This window comes from Triplophysa dalaica, chromosome 5, assembly GCF_015846415.1.
Source record: "Triplophysa dalaica isolate WHDGS20190420 chromosome 5, ASM1584641v1, whole genome shotgun sequence".
In the NCBI taxonomy this organism is placed as follows: Eukaryota; Metazoa; Chordata; class Actinopteri; order Cypriniformes; family Nemacheilidae; genus Triplophysa; species Triplophysa dalaica.
In genome coordinates this window covers 9,241,208-9,257,729 of record NC_079546.1, presented here as the reverse complement: position 1 = coordinate 9,257,729, position 16,522 = coordinate 9,241,208, and the positions used below count along the sequence as shown (strand labels likewise).

Genomic DNA, 16,522 nt, shown 5'->3' with positions numbered 1-16,522 from the left:
TATCACCCACACAAGCACATGCACAGACGTAAATGTTACATTTTTTGTGGAATGTTAGTTTTATCTTCCACCAGGTCTGTACAGATTGAAAACAACTACAGATATAACATCAGCGAACAGTTTCCTCTGTGAGTTTTTTTGTTTCTAGGTGCAGTTTTCTATCACACTTTCATGAGATTGAGCAAATGTTTTCTCCAAGTATTGTTAATAATTTATTAATTTGAAAATTTTCAACAAATTTATGATCATTTAAAAAATACTGTGACTGTTACTTTTTTCTTATAAAATGTAGTTTTTTACTTTTCCACATGTGCCTTATGCGAAAAATATATATGTGACCCTGGACCACAAAACCAGTCATAAGGGTCAATTTATCGAAATTGAGATTTGTACATACTGTTATCTCAAAGCTGAATAAAAAAGCTTTCCTTTGATGTATGTTAGGATAGAATGATATTTGGTCGAGATAAAATTGTTTGAAAGCCTGGAATCTGAGGGTGCAAAGAAATCAAAATATTGAGAAAATCGTCTTTAAAGTTGTCCATAAATTTTGTTATTTTGGGGCCGTGAAGACCTGGCCTGGAACAAACTTGAGAATTTATAAATACCATATAAACACTGGCATTTTTTATTATCTATTCATGAACATTTGATAAATATTTACATTTAATTTTAACAAACAATTACAGATTTCCTGTGGCTCAGTGTTTAGAGCATGGCACTAGCTATGCCAAGGTCATGGGTTTGATCCCAGGGGATTGCATATACTCAGAAACAAATGTATAATACAATACAATGTAATTCGCTTTTTCGTCTGCCAAATGCATAAATGTAAAGAAGTTTTTACCCAAAATTTTGAAAACAAGATCTTGTCTCTTAATCTTTTTCTGTACTTTGTAGCCCTCTTCAGAATGAAAATGAGAAAGCAGGGGAATCTGGATGGGACACTTTTGGAAATGGGAAAAAATATGAGGAGAATGAGCCAAGAGAAGTGCATAAACGGAGGGTTGAAATATCATTCATTTATTCACATCAATCTTTGTTCAGCATAATGCAAATGTTATAGCTTAACACACAACAAAATAAGACTAAAATGTTTTATTTAAAATCCACTGATGACTTTTTATTAATTTGAGAAGATCAACATGTTACAGTCTCCTTTTTGTGGCAGAGAAGAAATGCAACAAAAACCCTGCCATCGTGATGTAATGTAGATGTCAACTTGTATCTTTTGTATCTTTTATGACTGTGTAGGCTTATATAATGTGTAGAAAAAACTTAATGCTAAAAAAACACATTTAACTGCTAAATATACATAGTAATTTTATGTTCACTAGCAGGCTTTCTCCAAAAGCAACTTACAGAGCGCTAAAGCTATATAAGTATGAGGAATCAAACCCATGACCTTGGTGTTGCTAGCAATAAAGCTTACGAAAACGACACTGCATGAATGAAATACATTCATCAACTTGATCCACCATGTCGAAATCAGGTTTGTGAAAAACCTGAAAGTATACAAAATGTATAAAATGATTCTGAAGGCATCACTTCTTGTTTGGATCGACCCAGTTGATGGTTATTAGTTTATAATACTATATGAAAATCTTTACAGAAAATTTGTCTAATAACAGTTGATTTGCCTGCCGTACAACACCAAACAAACGTGACATTACCCATATGTGTTTCATTAATAGATTGTGAGGCAAAATGGCATCTTAATTTGACCTTACTATACATACACACACACTTTAGTTTGTAGACACAATGTTTTCCCATGATTACTGTCCAACATTGTGAAATATTAACTGTTTCCTCTTTATTTGTTTTTAACATCATTTATCTTATCCAAGTACACATGTCTTCTCAGGTTTGTGGGAATCAGTCACACATTCTGATTAAAGAGCATTTGAATAGGCAGGGAATTAAATATATCCAAACTAATCCGGTTTATTCAGATTCTACATGCTCAGTGAATCAGTACTGCTTAATGGACAAGATGATTCCTGTCTGGACTCTGAGTTTTCTGCTCTTGAGTTACACTCTTGGGTTCCCTCTCCACAATACCACAAGGTAATATATTATTAGACGGGAGTGATAGATTATTGGTGGTTTTATGAAAATGACCGTATATGTATTCATGAATTCTGTTTTCACAGGGGATTAGACGTGGAGCCTTTTTTGAATGACACTGTCAAGAACTACACATTGTAAGTATGTTCTGACGATAAACAACAACCAGTGTATTTGATATAGACAATTTTATTTTTTGAGGCATGATAGCGATGTACACATAGATCATGAAGATTTCAGTCTTTGAAATATATAATTTAGGGATTATTGAAGATATTAAAGATATCAATGTTATGTCAATGTTTTCACAGAACGGTGTTTTAACTCAGTAATTTTTGATAAATTATAACAATAGTGAGTTGTGACTAGTAAAACCATATATGGTAACATTCTTTTACAATCGTGATGCTGTGTTCCAGTTTACATTAAGGTCGTATTGTTCACATATTCACAAACTATGGTCTTTTTAAACAAACATTGAATAAAATAGCGAAATTCTGTTCTATTGTTATTTGTACTTTGTAGTGTTTTCATTTCATCTGGATGCCGTCTCTTTTCCTGTACTAAACACTATCTGGATAACAAGTTGCAGACAGGTGATGAGATTGCAGGGAGATCCACATGGGACCCTTCTGGGCCCGGGAAAAAATAACAAAAGCATTGAAACAGAGAGTTCTTGTCTGTCATTTTTTAAACCCTCCTAAAAGTTTCACTTTGATACAGACATTTTGCAAATATCATCTGTGTTGAGGTTTTTACTGTGACAAATTCATTGATCATTTTTATTAGTCATAAAAAATATAACAATCATTAGCAACACAAAAGCTTTTCATATTGTGAATTAAGATGTACACTTGTGTCTTGAGATCTCTGAATTAAAATCACATTGTTTTAATGACTTTGTGTTTGATGTTTTTACGATTTCAAAATAATTTATAGATGTTTACATGCTCAAAATACATTGAGTTATATATACACAAATATATCCTCATTTTACAACTAAGACGTTTAGCAAGATGGACGTCAAACATCAAATGACGTTTATGAAAAACAAAAAACAAATGATCCCAACTTTTGCCCTCGATTGTCACTCATGTGAAAAACTATGAAAAATCAAAATGGAATTTTCAGTTTTTTTAATCATTTTGTCATCAATTTCAGAACCTTGATGTAATTTTTCAAAACTATAGACACAATATTCACAAACGATGATCAAAATGCACATTTTTTAACACTTGTTTCAATTGTTTGGATACACACAAACCAAATATTTTTTGGTCATTGAATTCAAACCATTATCAAAATAACACAACTTCATAAATGTATTCCCATTTCAAAATGCAACTCTTTACATCTGATGTGACTGTCTGTTCATTACATTACAATGATCTAACTGTAAATTGATACAATCTGCAAAATGATAAGCAATGACTGCTTTATTTTTAATGCATGGTTTTTATGAACTGAGGAACAATATTGCACATTTAGAACATAACATTTTCAGGATAACTGGATAAATTGACAACAATTACCAAAAAAGATGACCCAGCTGGACACCATTATTAGATGTAGTATTTCAACATCATTCTTTATCATAAAAAAATTCTGTGGTATGATGCACCATTTTTTGGCAGACCACATTTTTATACTTGACGTTACTGTACTGTATGCGAGATTGCCCTTCTAATAGTTTTTGTGGTTTTAACAAGTTAATGGCATCTCATTACTGGTGATTGTTTTCACACTCTGGTTTGCATATAGTGAGCTGAGTGGTATCTCAACCTAGTGAAAACATGGAGCCAGCTATGGGAAATGTAAGACAAGGAATGTCAGGGACAATCACCCCTTCTTGGAGGTGGTCATGGGCTTCGCCAGAGAGGTGGTCATAGGCCTCGTTTGAGAGGAGTGGGTGAACGTGAAAGACCTACTTTCACCATGCGCGAATGGTGCAGGCATGGTTTCAGGCCCATCGACAATTCGTCGCATTGTATTTATCGCATTGTATTTATAGTTATTTATACTCCCCCTTTCCATGACCCAATAGAGGAATTCTTCTCCACAAGGAGGTATATGATCATGAACAAGTCACTCTTCTCCAGGCCATGGATGATGCTTGCAATGACATCACGGCAGGCCGATGTCAGGCTTGGATTCGCCATGCCTGGATATTTTCTCCCAAGATTTCTAGCTTATGAAAACATCCATGGGGATGTGGACGAGAACCTGTGGCAAAATCCAGAAGAAAGGCTTGATGAAAACATAGACGTGCAGTGCGGAGCACTCCAGATGACATTTTCCTGTTGTGTAGTTTTGCTTTTGAACATTTTTGCTTGCTTTTGTTATTGTTTTCAAATTATCCATGATCTATTTCTATTGAATTGTAAGTATTTGTAAAACCATAATGAAACCTATATCATATATTTTATACAACTATGTTAGTACTAACTATGAAACTATGGAGTTCCTGTTGTTTGGATGATCTAAAGTAATGTTCATATGATATTTCACAATAAATTATAGGCAAAATAAATAAATAAACGACTTATTTGAACAAGTTATTCTGTACATGTAAGGCTTATTCAAAGATATGAATGCAACGTGCAAAGTTTTGAACACTGAATAACCTGTGTCAAAAGAAATGACTATTTAGAGTTTTGTGTCTTTAGTTTTGAAAAATGACATCAAGGTTCTGAAATTGGTGATAAAATGATTGAAAAACTGTAATAATAGCTAGTGTGTCTAATGTACATTAACAATGCTTGATATCCTCCCTCACAAAACAATTATTCAGCTTGGTTTGTCGCAAAAGAGAGACAGTGACTGTTAGTCACAATACCCAAACCCTACAATAACATTCCTGATAAAGCTGCTAAGCAAACTGAAACTGTGAAAAAAAAAACAGAATACTACGGACCTGAGTAATCAAACTGTAATGTTTTCCCATGATTATATCCAACATTGTGACATTGTGAATTGATTTATTGTTGTCACTTTAGGCTCCAAAATATTTTTCTAACATTGAGCAGAACTCATTGCTTGAATTGATCTGCCTTAAACAGTGTTTGTTCATGTCTTATCCAAGGACAATATCTACATAGGTTTGTGGGAATCATTCAGACATTCAGATGTCAACAGATTAAAGAGCGTTTGAATGGGCAAGTGAGAGAATATATGCTCAAAACTGATCTGAGTCATTCAGATTTACGCTGCTCAGTGAATCAGTGCTGGACAACATGATTCCTGTTTGGGCTTTTTGAGTTTTCTGCTACTGAACTACAATCTTGGGTTTCCGATCTTCAATACCACATTGTAATGTGCTTTTCGGATTTAATTTGAGTATAAAATGTTAAATTCTAATAACTAAATATGCAGAAATATATTAGGGGTGGCCCTGCGATGGGTTGGCACTCCATCCAGGGTGTATCCTGCCTTGATGCCCGATGACTCCTGAGATAGGCACAGGCTCCCCGTGACCCGAGGTAGTTCGGATAAGCGGTAGAAAATGGAATGGAATGGAATATTAGGGGTGCAATTTCTATAATTGACCGTATAGTAAATACACAGCATAATAAAAAATAGATTGTAGCTTCTCTGCATGTGGGGATGTTGGTGCTATGGTCAATTCAACTGCTTACCACTGTACATGAAAGGTTTACTCATACAAAGCCAGTCTAAAGTTAGCACAAAATGGTGATAGTTTTAGAAATTGTGTGTTGTTTTTTTAACCAGTGGATCTGAAATGGGAACCTCTCTTAACAATAAAGCAAACAAATCTACAGAATGAGTATATAGGATCATAAAATCACAATATTGAGTTTTGCGGTGGCCATGGATATTTATCTCTGAAATCTGAACAGAATTTCGTCCATCTTAGATATTTTGAGATCTTGTTGAAATAATTATTTAAGTTATTTTAATGACACATTAAATGTCTAACAGCCACTAAAAGTATTTTATCTTTGACATATTTAAGGTTTCTTCAAAAACAAAAAAGTGTTGTTTCATCCTACAGAAACACATTATCAATGAGTATGATCAGGTAAGTCTTTAATTCATATTCACCATATTTTTTTATTATTATTGACAATTCACAATATCATTCCTAAAATGTGCTGTTTAATAATTCTTAAAATGACACAAATGAATGTCAAATTTATCATTGACCATATAATGTAACATTGTTAGAACACAAATTATCACACAAAAGAATAATCTTTTTTATACAAATCTACAGGCCTCAATCTATCCCAATTTGTCTTTTGGCAACTGGTTCCTTGTCGAACCCAGCTTCGTCTTAACAGACGGTTAAGAGGGCCGGGGCAATGATCCGATGGGAATCGCCAAAAAGTGAGAAAAAAACTCCAGTGGTGCAGAACATGAAAGTATGATTATGCCTTACAGTAAACTGATTTATATTGGGCGTGCTGTACTTTTTATTGATAGTGAAAACAGGAAACATGTCATAAGGCACATCGACTTCTGTCAGAATGGGAAAGTGGTGATCCTGTTTTTATTATAATAATATACACTTAATAAATGAAATTAAGTTAGACTACATTTTATTTTGTTAAATTGATACACTTTATTGTTAAAAAAAGAAAATACTTTGTATGTTTTGTATCTTTTATGCACACACGTTTCCAAACTATTAAATGAATGAAAGGCACGCAATATATCTCTACCTTATTTTTTCCCTCTACATAATACATTAAAAAACAACTTTATACAAAATAATGTGCATGTCACCACAATGCTTTCCAGGTAATAAATGTTTAGCTGCAACCAGCAGAGGGCCCCATTCTATTACAATGCAAGGATAAGAATACATATAGTGAAACTATTTATTTTTTCGAATACTTGCCAAAATCCTTTTCAGTGAGAATATTTTAGCCAGTATGCAATTTAGTGGAATAAGTCTGCATATGTATATCTTATGGCCTTTGCAATGGCACACGGAACAGTTGGCACCAAAGGACATTTCGCCCTCTGTGCACATCTCAAGTGTGTATCAATGTCCTTCAATGGACAAGTTTTATGATTGCATGTGTAATATGTACAATCAAACATTGTGACAGTGACATGGTTGCAAAATTTCCAATCTTTCCAATCTTTCCAAAATGTAATGGCAAATTAAAAAAATATAAATACCATTTATTTTTAACAATATGTTAGGAGAAACTTAATCTGAAGAAGTTAATCTAATGTAATGATGCAGACTAAACCCGTGTTATATCCTTTATTTGGTCTCAAACAAAAGTGAGATCACAATATTTTTGAAGCCCTGCACTGGACCCCAGATTTCAAAGAAGAGTGATGTGGAAGAATCAGTTCTGGCCGATTAGTTCCACCCCTTTCCAACCTTCCGAATGATTCCAGTTATTCCACTGCAGCTCCCAAGCGTGCAAAACCAGCAGATTTAGCGAATATTGAGTTCTCAGAGAAGAAGACACTATTATCTGTGATGACTTCACCTTAATCAAAGGTACTTCATCATCACATCCACTCGTCAATCAATCTGGAACGCGACGTGTCATGTCACGCCATTAACCGCCCTCTATAGGAAACAAAATAAGCCTTTAATGGTTTGTGTGTGTCACGGGAAGACTGCTAACTAGGCTACTCCACCCACCTGTTTGTCCTCTGCAAAGGGCGATTCGGTCATAAAGACAGTGTGATGCTACAGCCTCTAGTGAAGATGTTAGGTTTTGTGTTTCTTGGAGTCATTAGGAAAGTAAGATTTCAATGAGATCTTTCTGACATTTTATCACCCCTTTTGAAAAAAGGTCTTTAGGGCTTGTTGGTTGGACTTCTGTTCCAGCTGAGACCAACAAACTAACTAAGCGATTTTATAATAAATGAAGATAATACATTGAGACCAAGTGGAGACTTCAGATGTTCAACTTTTCTAATGTTTCTCTTAATCTATTGATCAGCAGACATTTTAAAAGAATCTCACAAATTGTTTAACACATAAAATTTACTATGGGAACACAGAGAATTCAATTTAAAACTAATTTCACATTCATTTTTGACTAAAGGGAGCAACATTTTTTGTCTTAATTATGTTCTACTTCTCTTGATGTAAAGTTTGTTGACACATTAAACATAACTGAGAACTTGAGTTATGAAAGTAACCGCTGCACCTGTCCTCTGACAATTGTGAAAATATCCTTTTTGACATAAACATGCTTAAACCAGCCTAATGTGCACGCTTGACTTTTCGTTGCTTTACTGGGTTTAACTGGTCTGCTAGTGAAGACACTTATCCGGGAGACTGTTAACTTTTTACAGCAGCTAGATGAACTTTGTTTGAAGGATTTTACGTCTTCTACTTTTTTTCCACCGCTCTTGTTATGTTCTTTCTGTCACTGATTTTCTTTCAGTAAACATTACGGTTGTCTGTCAGGTTTTAATGGTTTGGAATTTTTTGTTCTCTTGCAAACACCAGCTTTTCTTACAATGGCGAGGTTACTGCTAAGTGGATAAAGACTAAGTGGAAACCTCATGCTGTGCCGTGAAAGTGGACTTCTGCCACACACATACACAACCACGTACTGTTCCCCCACACACACATATGTTGGGTTTCCATGTTATATGGGGACATTCCATAGACATATTGATTTTAAATATGTAAATCAGATGCCCTAACCATCACCTTACCCCTAAACCTTAACACAACCTTTTCAGCATTTTTACATTGCAGAAAAATACATAATTTCATTTGAAGCTGTTTTCTTCATACGGACCAAAAACTGTCCCACTGAAAACGTCAAAAAACAACAACCCATCCTCCCTCCACACAACATTTCTCCTCCATAATAGTTTTTTTCTGTAACCTAGTCTCGTTAATTTCGCATTACTATTCGATACATCACTTGAGTTGCCCAAGTTCTTCATACATGTTTAAAAATAAACCATGGCGGTTCGATGGTCCTCATCATTGGGGTCCGTGCTCTATCAATCCATCCTTCTCCTATTCTCTTCATCGTGGCAGATTGAGAAGTCAATGTTGGCTGATCTTTAAGGATTATAATGAGATTGTTTAAGCATCACCTCCTGTCTCCGCTCAAAGCCACTGAGGAACCTCTATCCACTCTGATTCACTGAATCCCTCTTCATTGTGTGAAGAACAGGCCAAGCCTCTCCACACCCACGCTGGGCTGATGGTGAAGTGTGCGAGACCCTGTCATTACATTACAGATTACAGATGCTGTATTATTTGTCATGGAGCAGATGCTTTGCCATCCGAACTGACTTATTGTGATCTAATTTATTACAATGAAAGTCTCATTGAGCAACATGAGGTTTTGCTATTGAGAACAATAGTGATAGTTTATCATCTCTAATCTCGCCTTTGTGCCTTTAATAGCATAAGATTAACATTTGATCTCATTTCAATGAATCTTATTTCAACTCAATTCAGATAAACCCAACTCATTTTAAATCAGCTCAACTCAAGCCAACTCATTTCAACTCAACTCAGCTAAACTCAACTCAACTCAACTCTAAATGTACTGTAAATATTCTTACCTTAATTCATTTTATACAATTTCTTCCTGATTAAACATTTCTACCAGAAAGACTCGGGAGGCGAATGTTGAGTATTCGACATTTATTAGACAGCTGATAGACAGAATATATGGTTATAGTAAAGATGGTTATTGGGTTTCTTTGGAGTAGGCCGTGTCCGTAGCTCGCATCCAGAGGTCCAAGAAGTCCTCCACTTCCCGCCTTGAGATGAAGGCGGGGGCGTAGCCAACCCCCCTGGGGTTATATTGACAGGGACCTCCTGGTGGTGGTGGGGAGGATGGGGGCGAATCACTGTTGCTTCGACTGCGGACGTAGAAAGGATAAGTGGCGATCTTTTATGTTCCATGTTGGAAGGTGATTGGTTAGGTGTTGATTGGTAGTGATTGATGCAGGATTGAGTCTTCCTGGCAGAACTTGCGCTGAAGCTACATAACATTTTTTCAACTGAGTTTAACCCAACAAAATTCGATTCCACTCAACTCAATTCTAAACGTGCTAACTTGTATTACCTTAATTCAATCCATCACTCATATAATTTTTCACGAGTAAACCTAACTCAGCGCTACTCAACTCAGTTTATCTCAACTCTAAACATTGAGTAACTTCTCTGACCTGAATTTTTGTTATATCAATTCATTTTTTTAGAAATAAAAATACCTCAGCTCCACTCAACTCATTTTAACTTAATACTACCAATCTAAATCCAGCTCAATGCTTTTAATAATCGTACCTTCATTGATCTCATATCATTCAGTTTATCCTATTTAAACTTAGCTTCCATCACCAAAACTCTTCTCAACCTAGTTCATTGCAACTAAATTCAATTCAATTCAATGCAACTCAGTTGAAATCTCAAATCTTACCTTAATTCATCTCATCGGATTCAATCTCTTCCCAATTAAACTCAGCTCTGTTTAGAGCAACTCATCTCATCATCTCAACTCATCCCATTTTTACGACTTTAATTGCTTTCAAACCCTGTGGTCTGTCTTATGCAAAACCTGGACTATCAGCAGGGTAATTGTGCGAGAGATGGAAACAAATTACAGCTCATTTTTGAAAATGAATCTCACAAGCAGCCTGGCAATGATTTCGCACAGCTCGCAATCAAACGGCCAAATGCCTTCACACACCCTACACACACGTCTGTGCCAAGTGAGCCTCCATCTCTCTCCCACGGATGAAATATGGAAAAGTCTTCTTCAGTATAAGAGTAAGTTAAAAGGACTAATAATGATCCATAAAATTGACTGGTTCGTAGGGATAAGAAAAATTCAAAAGGAGACAATCTTAGATTGACTTAAACTTTAACAGCTCAGTCGTTTCTAAACAAAAGTATCACTCAAAATAGTCATCCCCATGTTTTTCAATTTGAAATATGACCAATAATCAAATAAACAGTATCTGCAAAACCTTGATAATAAATCTGACATGTTTTTAATGCGCACAGCCAGGCATTCAGCTCTCTAATACATACTCTCTTCTTCATTCCGTCCTGCGTCTCTTTATTTATTTTATTCCTATTCATCTGTTGTTTGGAGGTTATTCACTCATCTGCTATTTTTTCCCCACGCTGAATCCACAGCCTTTCTCTCGTTCTCCATCTTTTGTGTGATGTCCCTGTGTGAAATGTCAAGGTGTTGCCTCTCAGGTCCGTTGGATGAGTTCTACTTCAGCAAAAAAACGACTACTGTCACTTTGCTCTGCCCAAAACAACATTCGCCTACCGTCAGCCAGATATCTGTCCCTCCTCAGGTGTCTGCGGTCACGCCTACGGACGTCCCTGAACCGAGGGTCCCGGTCGCATGTCACATCCTCTGACAGACCTTCGGAGATAAAGGTGATGAATGAAAGCAGTTAATCTATCCAAATGTCAAGAAAACTGTCAAATGTGTTGTATAGTTTTTTCTTTCAGTGAAATTCTCTGTATGCTGTATCATTTATATTGTATAGAGGGAACTTTCCAAAATGTTTTGCCTTTTAAACTGAGAACAACAGAAAGTCAAGATTATTTTAATTTGAAGATGGATAAATTACATATTTGGTCATGTAATTCAAATAAACATCATGTAATGTATTATGTAGGCTATCTCTATGTTTGCAAATCATTTTAACTTATTGTAAATTAATGTAACATCTAAAAATGATGACTTAAGTTAAATAAATAAAAATATGAAATATGTTTTTTTTATGTGGCTAATTAATACAAATTTGTCTTTTGCCCTTAAAAACATTTTTTTTGAAGTCGACCCAGCTTGCAATTTCTGAATTTGTTCATTCATCATGTGACAAAATGACATTGAAACTAAACAGCAAAATCCTTTTTACAGTGGATCAGACACATTTTGTACAATTTAATAATAGGCCCTAATGCACAATTATAAAAAATTATAATAAAGCCCCGCCCCTAAACCATACACTAAACCGCACCAAAGAGATCATGGGAATTAGCAACCTTGTAAAACAGGTTCAAACTGAAATAGGATTGTTTTAATGTGTTTTCTAAAACATGGTAGATATGACAAAACATGGGATTTGTATCTCTAATACTTAAAAAAAAAAAAACTAATCCAAGACAGCATACAGTGTTTGTGGAAAGTACCATAGGCCGTACCTGCATGTCAATGAAACGCACACATACACAAACAATAGAATCTTTTAATTAGCAATTTGACTCATTTTCCAATATGATAGCACTTGCCAGGCATCTAATCTTTTCTCGTGCTCAGTCATGGTGTTCCTGCTTTAATTAGTGGTGCCGATGGCAGCTGCTCTGGGTACCAGGAGAAGCGAGAGTGAACCAGGGTGAAATAGGGTTAACTGATTGGAAAAGCAATCACAGCCCACCGAAGCTGACTGATTAGATGATTATCTGCAGGAGCTGGTAGCTCCAGGAGCAATCAGCCGTGCCTGAGGGGGAGACGGCAGCAGGTGCGAGGAAGCCGCTTCCATGGGGAGTTGTGAACATGGCCTGGACTACTGAACATTCGCCACATCACTGCACAGGGAACTACGTCCAACTGGCAGAGTGATGTAGAGAGTTGTTGGATTAGGACCCAAATGGAAGGCAAACAAGCGGGAAAGTGTGATTTGAACACACATGACATCTACTGTGCACCAAACACAAACAAAACAACACAACTTTAGGTGCAAACAGAAGTTATTCCATAAACAGTTTTTTATGCATTAACTATTATCCTTAAATGTAAAAAAAATGTAAGTAAAGAGCGTTAAATTGTAATAATTGCTAAATTAATACGAAGTATATACTTCCCCATAAGGGTAGCTTCATTTTTTTATTGACCTTATAGGTAATAGCCTTAGAAACTGCAGTTTCATAGCAAGTTGGTACAAAGAGACCAATTAACTGTCTGTCTCACTGCTATTAAATGAAAGGAAACTTGTGTGCCCATCAATCACTGCTTAATGGATTTGCTGGGAAAGCCATTGACAGACACCAGGGGATTTTTAAATAGCTGTCAATATCGCCACCACAGGAGGACGAATAATGGACCTGTTGCGGTGCGACCAGAATTTGGAAGCTCATGAAAGAAACTCTGGCAGAAAATGATTGGCAAAAGAAAAAGAACATCCATGCACACTACTGACAAAACTGCTCTGATTGACGGCAAGTTTTTGTGCTAGCAATGAATGAACCAACTGCTAAACCCAACGAGGAATCAAGGGCCATCAAACCAAAGAAACATTGTGAAATAGCAATAGAGAAAGAGTAGATTTCATTACAATTGTAGTTTTTAAAGACCGCTGTGGGACTAACTACAAAAATAACATTCCAGACAGACTCCATGGCCATAAACTTTACATTATTTGCACATAATTTAAAATGTAAATTAGGTTTTTCACTATATTTATAGGACATCTAATGATTCGACTGACTGTGTTTGCAGAAAACGTGCAAATACTGCAGGAGTCTCATAAAATGCAATGTGCAGTCATTAGTTGAGCATACATGTTATGTTTATGTGACGATGATTGCTAAATTGTCTAGATGTGATTCATTCAGTCAAGCTTATCATAGCTCCTCCTGCTGGCTATTTAATTTGCTCAGACTTGGACACCATGACAGCCAATGGCTCTATGATCCAATCTGTTCCAGGATTTAGTTTCCACTCTAGCCAGAGCCACACTGTCATCTGTTCACCAGCTGTTTCTCTGTGTTTGTGCTTATTGACAAATTTTTCAAGTTTTTTTATTCATTGTTAATGAAGAGGACGGAGAGGAGGAAACAGCGGAACATATTTTGAGCCAGACTCAAACTCAAATTGCTTTTATGAGCAGCACAACTCAATGAGACGGACTGTTGACATGACCCTAGAATCCATTTGATTTTCCCCAATTCCCTGTTTTCAGCTTTTTAACCTACAGAAAAAATGGAATAATGTACTGTATGTTTACATAAACCTGTTATTGGTAAGTCTACTAAACTTTTTAAAAGTGTTTTTTATCATTTTACACATTTACTTTGATTTACTATAGTGAATATTAGCATACTACAGCTTTTGATTTTGGGGGGTTGACATAATTTGTTCAAGTTAACACGACTTCCGGACTTATGATGGGTCGGCTCCCATTTTTTTTAATAAGCCTTCTATCACTTTTTGAAAAATAAATTAAAACATTTACCACATTCCATATCATTCTGCGTTGTACAAAATGCAATTTTTTGCAATTATTTGCCATCCATGTTTCTCGCATCACGGACATCATAGGACCCTATTGGCGCTACAGTTCCAATTAAGTTTTGCTTTCTTGTATAGTCAGCATTAAATGTTCGCAAAGCATAATCTGACATAGTGTATTGCTGAGTGAAATTGAAAAAAATTTATAAGAAGGATGTAGGGCTTGATTTTGTCCACCAGAAAACAGATTTCATATAAAAGTAGAAGCAGCATAGAATTAAAAGGGAAAAACACTAATGAAAAATGCTGAATTTTACAAGGAATATAAATAGGAAAAAATATTTACACTACGGAAAGAAAATGTTTTCAAATAAACGCTACAATGCGTCAATATTTGCTTAGTTGTTTTCCAAACAACTACTAAAAGCCCTTTTGTTGAAAAACAATTCAGTTTCAACGGTGAATTCCAGGACAGGCTTATGGCAGTTCTGTAAACCATGGAAGAAATGTATTGGCTCTAATATATAGGCCTACACACTCCATAACTGATCACTGCAAAGGTATTTATTATGACCCATGGGCTAACATCAGAACTGACCTGTACAGTATGATAGGATCACCTGAAGCAATCTAATCTGATGATAAGAACAACTTTTGATTAAACAGCAAAATACATCATCAAAAGGGCTTTACGTTTTGAAAAAAAATCACTTCTCAGATGAGTGGTTTGGTGAATCTGCTCTTATGAATAATATAATCTACAAATATCTATCTTACATCTAGACAACTCTTTGTCCTGCAAAAAAATCATATAGTGTCTTCGATGAACTGTGTCTTTCTTCCTGAGAAACTTAAGAGAAACATTAAACCCGTTTACCAATCTATAGGGCCACTTGACACAAAGTCAATGGGCATTTCAAAGATTTACTGCAACCATGAAAGACAAAAGGTTACACAACAACTCACACACAAACATTAAGATAATAAGAAAGCGTGTGTCATTTCTGAAAACATTCAATCGTAATTACGTTACTTTCCTTCACATCTGCTCCAATAGGCCTCTCCACCTCAGGCTTGGAGCCTGAGAGCTCTTCACGTTTACCCAAAATGAAGATGATTCGAGAAGATGATTTGTCTCCCTGCGTGATCTGAAACTAAAAGCCCTCCAGAACATCACAGAACAGTCATGAAGCACTCTGCAAAATATCAGTTTCTCAAGCTTTGATCTTAAAAACTCCACTAAAACTAATGCTCACCTGCAAAGACTGCAAAGCAAGAAAATTGATTTCTTTGATATCTTCTGCATGGAGTGGCTCAGATGTGAAGGTCGGAAATGTTGATTCAATACAAGGAAATCGATAATTGATTTGTTGTGGATTTCAAAGTGTTCTTGGGAACAAATGGGGTTTATTGTCTGAACTTTATAGTTTGTCTGAATACATCATATGTGATCCTGGACCACAAAACCAATCTTAAGTAGCACGGGACCATTTTTAGTAAAAGACAAAAATACATTGTATGGGTCAAATTATTGATTTTTCTTTTATGTCAAAAATCATTAGGATATTAATTAAAGATCATGTTTCATGAAGATATTTTGTAAATTTCCTACCTTAAATATATTCAAACTTTAGTTTTGTGAGTGGATGGCCTGCCACAGTGCCTCTGATTAACAACTTTAAAGGGAATTTTCTCAATATTAAGATTTTTTTTCTCTCTCAGATTCCTGAGTTTTTAACGGTTGTATCTCAGTCAGATATTATCCTATTCTAACAACTCATACATCAATAAACATCTTATTTATTAATCTTTCATATTCAAAAATTTACCCATAAGACTGGTTTTGTTGTACAGGGTCACATATGGTGTAATTTCATGAATCGAAACCTCTTAAATACCACCAGAGAGCAAATTCTGTCACAGGAGATCAAATAGAGTAGACAATTATGATCTGACCATCAGGTTTTGAACTTGTTTTTTCTAAAGAATAATGGCATTCACTTTTGGCAGATGCTTTTATCCAAAGCAATGCTGAACTGAATAAAGCTTTAACAAAAAAATCAATACTTGCGTTCCTCAAGAAGCAAACACACAGCATTGGCATTGCTATTGCTATGCTCTCAGTACAAGAAAAAAAGAAAAAATCGGAAATCCTCTTATCAAAGCATATCTTCTAAAAACCTAAAATGATATCAGATTACTAAAATGAATTCTAAAGACAAGTTGAACACTTGATTCTCCATTTGCTCTTAATCTCATTGCAGCCAAGATAAAATAAATAA

At 35.5% G+C, this 16,522-nt stretch overlaps 1 long non-coding RNA gene across 1 annotated transcript; it reads left to right on the top strand.

Moving 5' to 3' along the window:
* Positions 1–1,930: 1,930 nt before the first annotated feature.
* On the top strand, positions 1,931–2,882 carry LOC130421450 (uncharacterized). The gene is made up of 3 exons (XR_008906813.1): positions 1,931–2,070; positions 2,157–2,207; positions 2,596–2,882. It is a non-coding gene; the product is annotated as an uncharacterized LOC130421450 (long non-coding RNA).
* The last annotated feature ends 13,640 nt before the right edge of the window (positions 2,883–16,522 follow it).